Raw genomic sequence first — 16,361 nt, 5'->3', positions numbered from 1 at the left:
GCAGCAAACGGAGTTGATGCACGACCCACTCGGAGCCTCTTGATGACATGCATGAGATCCATATTCAACATGTTTCATTGGTCCTTATTAAGAGCAACAGCTTCGGCACCGGTTGTATCCCGATCCCACCCCTGCCGCCGCTCAACCTCCCGCTCCCCTTCATCCCGGCTTCTTTGATCCCTCCGACCCGCCTCGGCGCTCGACTGTCTTGTTTGCTCCTTGTCAGGCATTTTGCCAGGGAACATGTGCAGCCTGCTTTGAATTCGGGATGATTCCTCCGGCGGAACGGGTGGGGTGGGACAGCGGGGTAATTATCGGTCAAAGTCATCAATGCCGTCATCTTTTCAGATGTAGTCTGCTAATGTCCCATTGGGGGAGTCCTGTCAGACTAATCAGAATGTTACCCACCAGTGAAGGAAAAAATAACAATGGCTGTTTACGCGTTTGAAACCTGACATCAACTGAGGGGCTTAGTCAGGCTGACAGGATATGACAGAGTAAATAAAGGCACTCAATGGCCCCCGTAGGTATCTATAAAAGTTTGCCTCATTGAGTTAAAACATTTTTTTTTTTAAAGGAAACCAAACAAAAATGCTTAAGTCGGTCTGATTTCAGAGCAACCAAGCAGCTGTGAAGGAATGAATCGATTCCCGCTGCACTCTGTTACAAGGAGAAGGCCATAGGTGATGGTTTCTTAATGGAAATGGAAATCAAATTTTATTGTCATTGCACATGTCCACGTTAAGGACTCCGACGGCTTCCTTCTGAAGAAGCACCAGAGGAGGGAAACACATATTACAGCTTACTTTCGCATCACTCTTCATTTAGGGAACATTAGCATCAAGGACCATGTCTGGTAAATTTGGTAATCATACTCATGAGAAACCATATTTTTAGGAGAGGAACCACATTTGCTTCCAGGTCAATTTCTAGCACTTTATGCAGCAGACATTTTTTAGTACTCAAAGCATTAGAAATAGAAAACATAATTGGTACCTCAAGTATCAGAAGAGGACCTGAAAATTCTTTAGGGCAGTACAGGGACCAAAGACTTTTGTATGGTACAGTTTTTTTAACTGTTCTTTCATCAACTGCTAAGCAAACCTGTCGAATCATAACTTTTCTTCAAAGTTGATAATGGTTACATAGCAGACAGTTGGCATGTTGCTTTCTAAAAGCTTTTCAAACTTGATGGTTTAATGGCATCTAACTGCGAGACCTTGCCACAATTAACATCAGTCTTGTCCTGGCTCTCTGAGAATGTGACAAGAAAATTAGTCTGGCGCGCAACATTCCGTCCTGCCATCCGATCAAACAGCGCCAGCCTTTTGCTACAAAACAAAACAGATGTCGGACTAATGACCTGTTCACAGACTTAAATGACAGTCGAAATAGGTTTAGAAGCAATGTGGAATCAGATAAATGGACCTAATCTTGTTGTGCCGGGGGTCCCTGGCTGGGAAATGGCCGGTGACACCTGAGACCCTGCAATGCGTCAGTGCTCCGTCGCAGAAGCCCATACATCTCCATTTTACATGACAAGTCATGAGTGTGAATTCTTCAGCGGGAAGGAAGCGCGAGAGAGGCTCATTGTGAGATTAGAGAGGGAGGAGGCCAACAAAGACGTAATGAGTTTGTTTTAGACAATAAAAAGGTGCTACGGAGATTGTTTAGGCCTCATTAAATCAAGACGGACTCTAAATCTCATCTGTGCAGAGACGGGGAGAGAGACATAACACCATTGGAAGCAATTAGAGAAATGTGGTGCTGGACACTTTTAATTGTAGCTCTTAAAATAGAAAAGCTTTTAGCACGCTTACAAGCCATTTCTTTATTTTCTTAGATGCAGGCGTCTATTCTTCAGGTGGATTTGGCCGTCTTATTAGTCTCTAAACTGCCTGGTTGTGCATCAGTGACACTTAGTGAATGTGATAGCACAGCCATTTTGCTCTGTGATCGTCCCACCACCAGTTGCAAGAGAACAGAGAGACGTCATGATGCAGACGCCACATAGCGACCATCAAAAGGTGAAAATAAATGTCAGAGTACATGTACGGGTGGAGAGAAGGACATGACAGTGGCACAGGGCAGGAATAGACCTTTATCTGGAGAGGAACGATATTTGATCCATACTCTATCTTACTGTATCTGTTCTATTTTTTAATACATTAAGGATCAGGAAAACTACCATATTTGATACCCTATATATCAGGTACCATATTTGATCAAGTAAGTAACAGGAAATGAGCCATACTCAATACCTCAGGGTATGCATCAAGAATGGAACCTTAATTAGTCCAATAAGTATGCATCAATGCGTCATATTTAATAACTTATTTATCAGTAGTCATAATTAAAGATGCGGTCTTAAGTTTTCACTCAGAAATAAACATTTCATAAACACTGGATGCATACACATGAAATCCTTCTCAATCAACACCTCTGGGCTTCTGTTAATGTGTCCCTCTTATGGCAAAACACAACAAAATGACAAAATACAGGCTGGGGTGGTGGTGATTTTGTCATCAACCACCACCACCCCAGCCTGTATTTTGCCATTTTGTTGTGTTTTGCCATAAGAGGGACGTTTCTGGGCGGAAAGTCAATGTTTACCCCTCCAGCCAATCACAGAGCGGGTGGCGTGTCGCTGAAGGCAGGCGCAATGTTGACGAGAAGAGTGGGGGGGTTGAGCCATGGGAGGAGTCTGTTTTGAATTGTTTGTTTACAAACAGAAACGGTCAAAACTTAAGACCCCACCTTTAAGCTTGGAGTTTGAATATCAGGGAATAAACTATATTTTGTACTTTTGGTATCTAGAAAGGAACCCTATTCAGCAATATAGGTATCAGAAACCATTGGTGGTAACAACAGCCAAGGAACCATATTTGGTTCTGTTGACAGTCTGCTGCTCAGATTTAATTATAACTGTTTGATTTTAGTTATAACTGTTTAGATTTAGTCATAACTGCTTTAATTTCCTCAGCAAAGCTTGATGAGTGTAATAATGTGACGGAACGTTTGAAGATTCTTCCTTCCTTTTCCCATGTAATTAACCATCTGTTTTGGGGGGAGAAAATGTGTTAAAAAGGATTCCTTTGTAAAGTTGTAATTGCTGCAAAGGTGCCATTTTCGTCTGAGACCTTTCCACATCAATCGGCCATCTGTCAATGTGTATTGAGTACTGTCTGTCTTGCAAGAGGGGCGGGGCTTACGGGCAGCAAAGGAGGAAGGGGAAGGGGAGGGTTTTTTTGGGGGCCGCTATGCTGAAAGTATAAGAACGACTACAAGTAGGAGGGACAACACACTGGCAAGGGGAACTTCAGTGTTTTGTTTGTAACTTGTCTGTGTCCAGAAATTTCTGTAAAATAAATCCTTCGAAGGACCTGTTCACCGATCTCCAGTCTGTATTCAGAAAATCCACATTCTCATTATCCGGAATAGGACGAACACGCGGAAAACTTAAGGATCGTTTTCTAACAGTTCCAAAAGTGCCAGGGAATCACACATGGAACACATTGGAACCCTATTCAGCAAATTTTGTATCAGGATGCTTTATTGCTACCTATATCTCAGTGAGTGACGCAGGCTTGTGAAGGTACGTGCTTTTTTGGTCAGCTTCGTTCAATGTTGCAAAACGTCGCAAAGCCACTTGCCACACGCTCTCAAATCCTCTTTATGCTCTCAAACCGTTTTTCTTGTGGCAGAGAAATTTTGAACATGTTCATAATTTGACGGTAATAGGAAAGGAATTATTTTGTATCTGAAGCATCTGCAAAGGAACCATATTTAGCAGCTTGTGTTTCAGAAACCATAATTGGTACCATTAACCATAGTACCTTATCCCGAGCAATTAACAAATTGCAGAGGTCTGACGCTCATACAAAGCCATTAAATGACACAAATAATGGTGTTTGAATTGTTCGTCCAATTTCTGACTTCCTGGAAAAAGGCTGCGTCTTTATCTATTATTTAGACAGCTGCACTGAGTTAAACGAGACTTGATCAAATTTGTCTTGTTCAACGGGCGGCTGTAGATTTGGTGAACTTTCATTTTCTTTGCTGACTAATGAAAGACAAATTCCGGTGGTGTGTGACACATGCGGATATTATGATTTATTCCCTTAATTAAGTTGCACAATTTGACAGATTAGTCACGTCAATTATTTGCTGATCAAAAGCACACATTACTCATAGACATCCATGTTGTTCGACGCGCCCACACATGCACGGACATTACTCAAAACATGCATAATTGTAAACTAAATATTTCGTTGAGCCCGTGCGTGATCTTTGCGTCATTTGTAATGCTACCCCCTTAGAATTAAGCAAAGTCTACTAGATTGGCACTCAGGAGAGGGCAGACTTTCCCCAAGGCCATTTCATGTCCTTTGTTCTTTTGTATCCTGCATGTGACAACCTGATCGATTTATCAGGAAGAATATTTGGTGCCATACAGTAAGGACACGGTATGTTTTTTTCCATATTGTTTTTTTTGTGTGTGTGTGTGTACATGTATAGGGAATCTTATTTGGTACCTCAAGTGACAAGTATCATTGATCATATTTGGTACCTAAATCCTTGAGGACTGTTTTTGCCACTTTTTGTACTGGGAACTATATTGGTACTTATATCAAGTATTGCGTATCAGTAAAAGTATCAGAAACTATAGTTGGTATCTTATGTATGTATGTATGTATGTAAGGAACAAATATTGGTACATTATTTATAACGGGAGCCAAATTTTGTACATTATGAATCAATCATAAACCATTTTTTGGTGCATTACATATTGGCAACCATACTCAGGATCTTAATTATCAAGTACCATATTTAGTATTTTGGTACCATGCAAATCAGTAACTATTTCTGGTACCTTATGTATCTTAAACCTTATTTGATATCTTGTGTATAAGGAAGAAACTATTATATATTAGGTGCAATTTTGTATCAGGAACCATATTTGGTCACTTATGAATCAGAAATCTGTCACCAAAGCATCAGGAACCGCATCTGTTTGCTACTTTAAGGATCAGAATCCATTCTGGGCCGTTATGTATCAGGATAAGGAATTGGACTTTTATATAGTACATCAGGAATCTTTTGGTAGCTTATCTATCAGGAACCAACTTTGATACATAATATATCAAGAACCACATTTGTTACATCAGGTTTTAGGAACCAGATTAGCAAACTTATGTATCTGGAAACATATTTGCTATTATCTCAATCAGTGACCGTACTTGGCAACTTAAATCCGAGGAACCACATTTGGTAACTTTTGTATCAGGAACCTTATATAATAGAGTGAGCACAGGGACTTTATTTGGTGACTCATCATTGACCAAAACACAAACACACAAAACACAAGGCTACTCTGGTATTTGCACTCGGCGGGAGTGAATATGAACGAGATGCTGTTTCTGGCTGCTCTGCTTTTCAAACCCATTAACATTAGCATAATTAGCATGCACACTCACCATTTTACTGCTGCACCGTGTTTTTATCGCGTGTGAGTGCTCAGCGTCCAAGTGAGTATCACGTTGCAACAAACAAGTAGATCTGTTCCAGTCAGTCATTAGAGTCCAACAATAGCGGGATGAGCTAATCGCAGTGAAACAGCGGGATAGGAAATGGACGTCTTTTGACTGGCATCGGTTGTCCCTCGTGTTACGTTCTGCCAATTTCACGGCCGTGACTCTTGCATAAAGTTTGAGGCGACAGTGTACACACACGCCGCGATCAATGTCACCCCCCCACCCCCACTTTCCCCCTTTGCTGTAATTAATCGTATATCTCTAGGGCACGGAGACAGCGAGGCAGCGGGGGCAAAAGCTGAACACGGGATAGTGTAATCTGACATTGATGTTCCAGCAGAAAAAAAGATGGCGTCCTGCTTCACCTTCGCTTTGTTCTCAGGGATGGGAAGTGGTGTGTGAAAGGGGTGTAATTAATGGGCCTACAAATCGCTCTGGTTGGGTTTAATGACAATCTATGTGTTGCGGGGCAGCAGCCTTTGTTACTGTGGCAACGGTGAGCTCCTGACAGGTGATGTTGTATTTTTTGAAATGCTAATGAAGCGCAGCGCTTCGCCGGATTACACCTTGAGGGGCCAACGTGTTGGGCATCCTTCGGGGGTTGGGGATGGCGGTGCGGGGTGGGCAGTAATGCTCTTGATCATCGTCGAGGCCGCCGGTAGGTGTGAAGGTCGAGAAACTGCATCGGTTTGACATCCCTGAGAGCCTCGCCGCCCAAGCTGCCAATTTCTAATTGATGCTTTAAATGAGGCAAATGAAGCGAGCGTGACGAACAGCGTCAAAACAAGTCGGCGAGGTGCCTCGAGGAGCTCGGTGCCGGGGAGAACTCAGAAGCGTGACTAGGTTACCAGGTAGGTAATTTCAGGTTCACAGCCACCAAGCCCAAACCCGACTGAAATATCTTGCAGTGTGCAAGGTTCGACAATTTGGCTGATGAAAATTTGCATTTGAATCGCAACATTGGAGATGTATTTAAACAGCTAATCAAAAAGCACATGTGGTTTCACATTTAAAAAAAATTAAGCTAGAGAGACCCGGCTGGCCACACTAGTTGGGTTTACATCCACCCATTTTTATTTAAAATTTCAAGAAATGCAAAAATAAAACTGAATGGAAACGCTAGAAATTTGAAAAAGGGCCCAAAATTCGAAAAAAAAAACAAAAACGTTTTTACGCTTGGAGGGGGTGGATTTTGAAGTGTATCGAAAAAATGCGAATTTTGGCTATGGTAACAGGTTTTGCAAATAAATGCCGACAAGGCCGGATACTAGTGGTGCAACTTACTTATTACTTTATCACAAAAGTCACGGTTCGGGTCGGATCACGGAGTTAAGTCACGGATCGGATCGGTTTTCGGATCAGCAAAAAAGAGAAAAAAAGATAAATAGTACTTTGTTTTCATTTATTTTGTAAAGCGCTTTTTCCATTAAAATAAAACTAAAATCAATTCAAAATTTCCAATAAAGCAGTGTAGGATTTAGTGTCTTCATTTATTTTGTAAAACACTTTTTCCCATTAATAAAAAAAAGTAAAATAAAAATCAATTCAATATGTCTAATTCAGCCGTTTAGGATTTAGGAACACAATTTTTAAGTGCAATATAAGGCAGAATGCTTTTTTTTTTTTTACATGGTTCATGTGTAAAATAAGTATTTATGGCTTAAAGTTAAATTTCCATAAACTAAACGGCTAAATTTGACATTTTGAGTTGAATGTTTTTCTTTTTTAATGGCCAGAAGTGTTGTATAAAATTTTATCTCAAAATGACTTATGACTTATAACCCGTAAAATTGCACCTTTACAACTTTGTAAACAACTTTGTCCAATAAAACTCTTTTCTCTTCATATGAATGATCTTGTAAAATTACTAAATTAGTCTAAAAAAATTCAGTTTTTTCTTGTAGTTTTTTTTTGGGTAATATTCCTTACATAAAATTGTGACTTAAATCTTGTACCTTTTTTCTCCTAATATTATACCTCAAAATTATGTTTTTTTCCCCTCGTCTTTGTATTAGAGCTTCTTACTCCTAAAAATTAGGATAAAAAAATTGTATTCTGCTAATTTTTAATATTCATTTGTTTTTGCAAAATCATGACTTTACTCTTACAAAATTATAACTTTCACAAAAATGCAACTTTTTTTAAATGAAAAACTAGTAATTTACTTTTCTCATAACATTCTGACTTTTTCTCATCAAGTACCACTATTCTGTATTTTCTTGTAAAAATGTCTTTCTGACAATATTCAGATTTTTACATTTTCATTCTCTCATCATTCTGACTCTTTTTACTCATAATATTATGCTTTTTCCTAATGTGACTTTAAATAGAAACGTTATATTCGATAAGGGATCACATTAACATCTTAAATGACATGATTGATTCTTCAGAGCCATTGTACCTCATTTTTCTATTCAGACCATTTCTAAGAGCATATCTGCGTCTCTCATCAGTAAGTCAGTCAAAGTGAGGCGCCATCTATTTTCACCATATGCTTATCTCGGTCCCTCAAAGATTGTCAAGCCTGCTACTAATCCTCTAAATCTGCAGCTTGAGTCAAAACTTAACTCCGAACTCTCTGGTCCTAGTCTGTATTGTCCTCCGAAGATGATACAATGCCACACCTGTGAGTTTTAATAATTTTGGTGCATCAAAGGAACCATGAAGCGCTTTAACTGTGCGCTGGTGCATTAATGAGGCACTTTGTTTTGCTCCCCCCCCCCCACCCCCACCCCCAAATCTGATACAGAAGCATCCCGCTTTGTCCGCTTATTATCTGCCTCTTTGCTGGCACAATAATAGAGTGAATGCATTTCAGTGCTGTTGCATTCCTGAGGACAAAAAAAAATTGAGGAAATGCAGTTGATTAAAGAGCTTTGTTGATGGCTTCTATGCGTGTTATTCAAAGCCGGACATTAGCGCTCTTTATGCCAATTGAGATAGATCCAGTGGATTGTTATGGGAGTCTTGTACAAGACTGTATGTTCCCCGCAGGTCCTAATGCACAATCCCATTTCCAACCAAAGAGCAATTTTTGTGATCACCCCTCATGCCAGTATAAGTACAACATATTTTCGTTGTACTTTTGTGTTGGGACACGCTTCAAATGGCTTCATCTAGTGTACTGGTTCATACAACTGACTTTGCGCGGGTTCGACATAAAATCCATAGATAATGTTTCAAAGTAACCTTTTACTATAATTGGTCAACTGGTGCATGTTGTCTCGTAATCTACTGCCAGGCCTTTAATTGCTGTCTGGAAGAATCACGGGTCAAAGGTGCCACATTCCTCTGGGAGCCTCGTGTATGTTCTCTGCACGCCTGGGTGGCCGGGATTCCGGTTCACCACCTCTGACCGACCTTGAAACTTCTCCCAAAGCTGGATCGCACCGCACCCCCTTAGGGAACAACCATCAGCACCTCGAGATGCTCTCAGGAGTGAAAGCAAAAGCTGCTCTTATAAGTGTCTGAGGGAAGGAGAAGAATGATTGGATCCACTGCTTTGTTAAAATGAACAGTTTTGATTATGGTAATAGTCTACAGATGAAATATTAGTTTAAAAAAAATGCGTTCAAATCCTTTACTGCGCTCCACAGGGGTTCTTTTGGGTCGAGGTCTGGAGACTGACCAGGCTACTCCATGGCCTTAATATGCTTCATGGACCACTCTTTGGATGCCTTGGCAATAAGTTGTGTCATTGTCATGCTAAAAGACCCGTCTGTATTAGTAGTGTTTCTCTGCTTTCCAAAAGTCAAAAGGACTTCTAGAGTTTTGTTTTTGTGTTTGATTATTTTCCTCACAGCTGGCTTACACTTTAGAATAATAATACCGATAGCTGTCACCTTCTCATCAAGCCTCTTACTGATGGAACCCATTCGCGGCCTTATGCATGTCTACAATCTTGTCCCTGATATACAAACTCTTGACAGATCTTTCATTAAATGTTGAATCAAAGAAGAAGAAAAAAAAAGTCGCTGATGGTTTTGACGATTTCGTCTACGTCGCTTAGTGTGCAGTGGATGACAGTCTCAGTCTTGCCCAAGGTGGTATAGAGATTGTAAGTTAAGAAACGGATTCCTAGAACAGGTGTTCTTCATATGCCAACCAAAGTACAGTATGTGAGCCAAAACCATTCATAGCTATTATACTGTGTTTTTCTCAGGCTCAGTTTTTACTGACTCGAAAAATAGCAAACCATAGTATAGTAAGTACAGTGAAGTGAACAAACTTACAACTTCAAATGGAAATCCAAAAATGATGTCCCATACTGGAAGTCTGACTTCTGAAATGCTAAACACCCCCCCCCCCCCAAAAAAAAGAAGGAAAAAAAGCCCAAGAAGGTGAAAGCCCGTCTGTCCTCAGGGGGCTCAAGTTCTACTCGCTGTGACAAGAGACGAGATTAGGCAGCTGCGAGGGAGTCTTATCAGAGAGGCTGAATGATGTTTGCGCTGAGGTAAAGGCCTGCAATCTTTTACCTGGAAAAATTCCTAAAAGTACGTCCTCTGCTCTTCCTAACCGTGAGGTGAAACCCCACAGTAGTATTTCTCTGCTTTCCAAAAGTCAAAAGGACTTCAAGAGTTTTGCTTTCATGAAGTCAAATTAGCCAGTTTGATCATTTTCCTAACAGCTAAAATATTCACTGTAAAATGTCCTTAAATCCACATAAGAAGTCATATCATCATGCTAATTTTCTTGTAAATCTGTAACTACAGCATCTGGATGATTGGTGCAGGAATGAACATAATGCTAACATAAAAGGAAATAGCCACTGAAATGCTAATGAGATTAGCGCTACGATGATTTATTTTTATTTTTTGGCCTTTTAACACAAAATGTTTTGGAGGAACACAAACTGCTCCTGAATAAAAGATACAGACATAATGTCTGAAAGGACAAAACTATAGCAAGGAAAATTAGCATGATGTTAACTCAACATGAAATACATGGAACTCTGTTAAAATGTAAACAAGACTTTTTCAACAACCATAACATGTACGTGCACTTCACACGAAGGTCTATCATATTTTCAGAGAAAATAAAAGACTGTTTTGGAGAGACATTCAATTACAATAAATAAATAACTACAGTGATTCTGAAATGTACATTCAGAGAAGACATAACCCTCTTGAAGGTTAAAATACATTTAAAAACTTCACACATCTCACTGACGTAGTAATACAATGTGAAAATCTTTAAATGGAAGTCAACAACGCTACAATAGATTCGAGCCCAAACCTCCTCGCTGCTAGGCAATCATGCTAATCACTGAACTACCGTGCTTGCCCACTCCTACGGAACATGATTACATAAATCAGCTTATAGCCTCTCGTGTCACTGGAACGCAATCCTTTCAGACAGGCTAATAAATTATAGCAAACAAACTTGGCCGTCCACTTGCGGTAATTGGGTTTGCTGTCTGTTGCCGCACATTTCTATCTGCGGGACTTTGTTATGCCTAATCATAAAATTCAACGGGCGGACATAATGTTGTTTTCACGATAAGGCGGGCGAGAGGGGGCTGGGCTCGCCGACCGATTTGAATACGCTTTAGACAGGATTTAGCGTCTCCGCCTGCAGCATTGTGACCGCCCGTCATTTTTTATTCAGTGTTTATTAAACGCGCAGAGTCACCGGCGCAACAGCGGCGCGCGGGCAGGGTGAGACATATTGTTGAATACCGACGCGGCAAGGCTGTCTCGCACCATTAAGCAGGAGACGGGATACTGATGACTGAAGGAGAAAGGGGAAGGAGAGGGGGGGGGGGGGGGACAGAAACATAAAATGCAAATGCTTACAATAACAGAGGTTGATGCACAATCCACTCCAGCAGGAAACCCAACCTGATGATAAAGAGAAGCAAAGGAGAGTTTGGATGGTTTCATTACAAGAGGCAGCACATCAAGACATGTTATCACACTGGATATGCCGTACAGTATGCAGATAGTATATACGGCTGCTGAATTATTAACCATTCACTCGAGGGGAAAAGCTTGCTATTGATTGGGCCTGTTACACGTGTCATATGACCCACGTATTATCACACGATCCGCACAGATTGCGTTTTCCTCTGCCCAGAAGCCCCTTTTCCACCAACTAGATACATTATTGAGGACTAATCTTTACACCAAAAGCCTCCTTTGACCTTCAAGTGTTCTTTACTTTTTAGTGCGCAGCCATGCAGTCACGCTTCGGCGAGCTTGAGCTTACATGGAACCTTTTGTGGTCACAAATTGGACCGCATCACCATTCATTGGCCTTTAAATGTTATTCACTTTCTAATGTGCTGTCACACAGTGGCACAGTTAAAGACCGCTAATTGATGATATGCACAGGTAGCCTTTTAGCAGGCATGGAACTATTTTTGGTAACTTAAGATGAAAGTTCAAAATGACCCAAAATAATGCGCTTTGAAATGTTTAGTTGAGTTTGGGTTGTTCATTGTTTACATAAAAAGGTTAGCCGTTAAGTGGCCATGGAACCATTTTTGGTACACTAATAAATATATTATTTTTAAATGCACTATATGTCTCACATTGACTCTGAAATATTGTTTACGTTCTGATAAACAGTCATTTTTTTTTGTATTTACCATGGTTGAGACTGCTCCAGGTAGACCTTAGCATGTAACCATTTTTGGTAGATTCAGCAGAAGTTAAAACAGGCACTTTACTTTGGTGTTTAAATAACCTTTACATTCTCGTTTGCAACCGTCCAGACAGGCTTTATTAATTGCTGAAGTGTACAGGAAACCCCCAAGCGTACATAAAACCATTTTTGGTAACTTCTACAACTTAAAAAGAAGCTAAAAATGGATCTTGTACGTGTTACTTTGTTCTCTTAGTAGAGTCTCCAGTTAGAATTCGATTGGGCTTTTGCGTAACATAAAGTTGCTGAGAGTTGACAAGTACCAGTTATGGAACCATTCTTGGTAACTCAAGTGGAATTTCGAAATATATATCCTTTTCCTTTATCCTTTAATATCCTTTACATTAAAATTTGCAGCCACTCCATTGGGCATCTGTGCAGTTCAAGCTATTAAGCCTCTGTAGGTTGCTGTTTTTCAGACATGGAACCATTTTTGGTAATACAAGTGGACATACGGAATAAAAAAATGGACCACGTGCCTCCTTTTCTTTGGCCATACGTAGTAGCCGTATGGTCGGGATTTTTCTGCTGCTAAATTTTGACGTCCAGATGTTCTATAGCTCTTTGGCTGGCAACCATTCTTGGTAGCGTCAGGGCTCAAAATGCGCTAGCTGGCAGAACCTCATTGGTAAGTAAAACTATTTCAGAACATGGTATAATTGTGATTCATTAAAAGCAATAACTTAGTCATATCATTAAAGTCTTTATTTTAACAGACATACACATTAGCGTCTCCTGGCTCCAACAATTCCAAAGTATCTGAGATGCAATCGTTCCGTGGCTTTTTATTCAGAATGATGCTGAAAGGCAATCTGGTTAGAACGCCAGCTGTTGCTGATGCATCATGATATGTCACATGACGCACCGCCGCGCTGCACACAGCTGGTGACAATGACTGAATTTGGATGTGAGAAACAGCCATCGATTAAATGTGGGTGTTTAATCAAGACGGCGGGAAACGAGAAATCATTCTTGGGAATTAGGCTGCAAACAGCCTCTCCTTTTGATCTATAAACCCTATTTGTCTTTTATTTTTGAAAGCAATGACAACAACTAAAGCACACAACTCCTGCTAAAGTCACTTGACAGCACCATTTGGAAAATCAGGAAATAATAATTATTAAAAAAAATTAGCCTCCTTCACCAGTTTTACTGATTGACTCAAATTGGGTGTAAATGGAAAATTCTCAATGACCCATACAGGTCATGAAAATAAACAGGAAGTCAGACATTTTCGTGAGAAGCAGCCATTTTAGTGCAAATTCCAGAGTTCTGCTTCTAGATAATTCATCCAAATAAGCTCCAATCATAAGCAGGTTTTCAGGACAGATGGGTGACGCTAGATTGCAAAGCTTTTTGCATAGGTTGTCTATGGAAAGTGAAGGCCATTGAAGTTTTATGATCATTTTGAGGATTGGCCAAGAAGAAGCGGTCAAACCCGGTGTCCTGACAAAACAGCATACCCGTCTGAGTAGCATACCTTGCACTTCTTCTGTGCATGCGCCTTAGGAGGGAGCAGGTCAAGCGCAGTAGGAACGGGTTGGGTGTTAGGTTGAGTTTAGGGCGTCAAGTTTTGAGGATTCACCACATAAGAGGGGCTACGTGCTTTCACAACAGGTACCGTTATTATGATTCTTCAGACAAATAAAGCATCTTTTGGGAGGCCTCATCATGAAAAAAAATATATATATATTTTGGCAAATTTCATTTCATTTAAGGGGTCCTGAACATGACACTCAAAAACTCGGTGTATATATTACCCTCTGTAAGGTCAGAAAAGAATTACACCCGAGCACCAGCTTGACCAATCAAGATGTTTATCATAACGGGATGCATGAAAAAGTTTCAAAGCCAAAATGGAACTGGAAGTTGAACATTTTGGTCAATTCCAGGGCAAACTCATACGAGGGAATTTGCACAAATAAGCCCCAATAGACTTCCAATCTCACCTGTGACCGGCAAATTTGTTTAGCAGATTAGCCGTGTGCTCATGAGAAAAAGTAAAAGTAACATGACAAACCTGATGCAAGTTGACCTCAGTAGGAAGCAGATGTCCTAGACCAGTGTTTCCCTACCTTTGTTGATCAAATGCAAATATTTGAAATTAGATACATATACGGCTCACCACAAAATAAAAAGGTCATGAAAACCATAATTACTGACAAGATCACCAACTGTTCAACACAAAGTTACTGTACATTGTTTGCTTGACGACGAGTGGAATCTAGTGGAAGAGCATTGAATTGTTTTTGCCTGTCGGTACACATTCCTGGCACAGGTAGATGAACAAAGATAAAATATTGTTGGAGGAAATAAATAATCATATTTTAAATTTAAAGCATGGCATCAAAGTTTGATAGATAGGCCATTAAAGAAGTGGGACATCTTTAATTCTTACTATTATAATCACGCTAAGACTTTTTGGCTCTCACAAATTTCGGCATGTGGCGATTCCACGTCCATCTGTTAAGGTAGTGTAAGAAGATGGCGACCGTGTACTTTCATTACCGCTTCCATTTCTTCCCTGTGCTGAGAAAGCCTCTGTTGTAGATGGTGTATACTGCAGCAGAGACCTTCTGGCATTTATTACCCAATCAATACCCAACTTAATCTAATTTAGTGGGAAGTGGTGAACTCTTTTACTTTAACTCCCCCCTCCTTCTCCTCCTCCACCGCCACCCCCCTCGCGGGGTAAAAGAGCCTCTCTCATTGCTCCATTCTTTTCACGCTGCAGACAGATACAATGTTCTCCGAGCAGCCGCCCTGGCTGTTCTCACGCTTTCCCGTCCTTCAGTGCCGTGACGAGAGGAAGCAGTGAGGCTCTCGGCCAACACTCCTTCTCTTTCTTTGCCAAAATGAAAAAGCTTTTCCCAAACTTTTTAAACAACCGGTGGTCTCTGCTGGCCCAAAACACTATCAGAAGCACTGACCTGCAGTAATATCCTTCCATCCAGCCTTTCATTTTCTGTTCCGCTTAGCCTGACTAGGGTCGCGGGTGAGTTGGAGCATATCCCAGCAGACTTCAGGCGAGAGGCGGTACACCCTGAACCGGTTGTCAGCCAATTGCAGGGCACATATAGACAAACAGCTATTCACACTGACCAACGAACAATCTAGACTCTAGATTTTCCCCCCTCTCGATTCTAGAGTCTCTGATTACCCTAACATGCACGTTTTGGAAGGTGGGAGGAAGCGGAGAAAACATGCCGACTCCATACAAGAAGGCCACTGTCTGGATTCAAACTTCCTGACATGAAAACTGTGAGACACATGTGCTTACCACTTGTCCACGGGGCTTTAAAGTCATACATTTAAAATGTGTCTTCTAAATTTGACATGCTACAGAGAAAACTGCTGCTAGAGTCGCCACCAGGTCACCAACGAGTCTCTGGGCCAATGAGAGACTGTGCCGAGTAATCAAAACAAAAAAATTGCGACGTTTATAAAATGAGACTTTGAAGTTGTGAAAAATCAAGAGTGAGTGTATCCCCTCCTCCATATTCCCAAATTTTTTCATGACTGACAACGAGGCGCTCTAAGCCTAACTAGCTAATTGCACGTCGTAATTGCTGATGCTAACGAAGGCGCTCAAGTTCACGCCGACCCCACTATATAAGTATTTGAGCTAGTGTTAGACCCCAAAGTGCATCACGTTCCCAGTGTTTACACCTGTTTTTCAATTCTCTGAATTGAATTTGCAGGTTTTTGGCAAATGTTATCTTTTACATGCAGGGACTCAAGACAAATTCCCCGACAGGGATAATAAAGTTGACCTTATCCTCACCTACATGGTTGTTTTTATAAAAAGTACAAAACATTTGTGGCTCAACTACGTGGACTGCGGGGCGTCGCGTATAAACAAAACACTAAACGCAGGTGGCCGCAACTTTGTGCATTCTGGTGCAACAGTTTACTCTCCACCCACCACTATTTGGAAAAATAAAAATAGGCAATTGAGATGTTTTTGACAGTAGGGGAAAATAACTGAAAACCATCTATTGGCCCATGGTGACTCATTTTCCACATTTTTACGCCAAGTTCTTTAGATCACACAGCACTATGATTGTGGCTGATTATGATCCCAACTGCGTTTAGTGGCGGTTGATTGCAGTTGAAATGAACACTACATTTGTACAAAAATATATCACACTATCGGGCAAATTGCATCTCGTATTTTCATGC

The 16,361-nt window shown here is 40.7% G+C and overlaps 1 long non-coding RNA gene across 2 annotated transcripts in view; it reads right to left on the bottom strand.

Annotated features, from left to right (window-relative positions):
• Nucleotides 1-16,361, bottom strand: part of LOC147180941 (uncharacterized) — a 45,196-nt gene that overhangs the window by 1,584 nt on the left and 27,251 nt on the right. For both annotated transcript variants that reach the window (XR_015095884.1, XR_015095883.1), the window contains exon 3: nucleotides 11,330-11,374. This is a non-coding gene — a long non-coding RNA (uncharacterized LOC147180941). The remainder of the gene's footprint in view (nucleotides 1-11,329; nucleotides 11,375-16,361) is intronic.

The sequence above is a fragment of the Leptonotus elevatus genome, chromosome 1, assembly GCF_054856555.1.
Source record: "Leptonotus elevatus isolate MCC_2025b chromosome 1, RoL_Lele_1.0, whole genome shotgun sequence".
NCBI lineage: Eukaryota > Metazoa > Chordata > Actinopteri > Syngnathiformes > Syngnathidae > Leptonotus > Leptonotus elevatus.
This window is presented reverse-complemented; position numbering and strand designations above follow the sequence as displayed.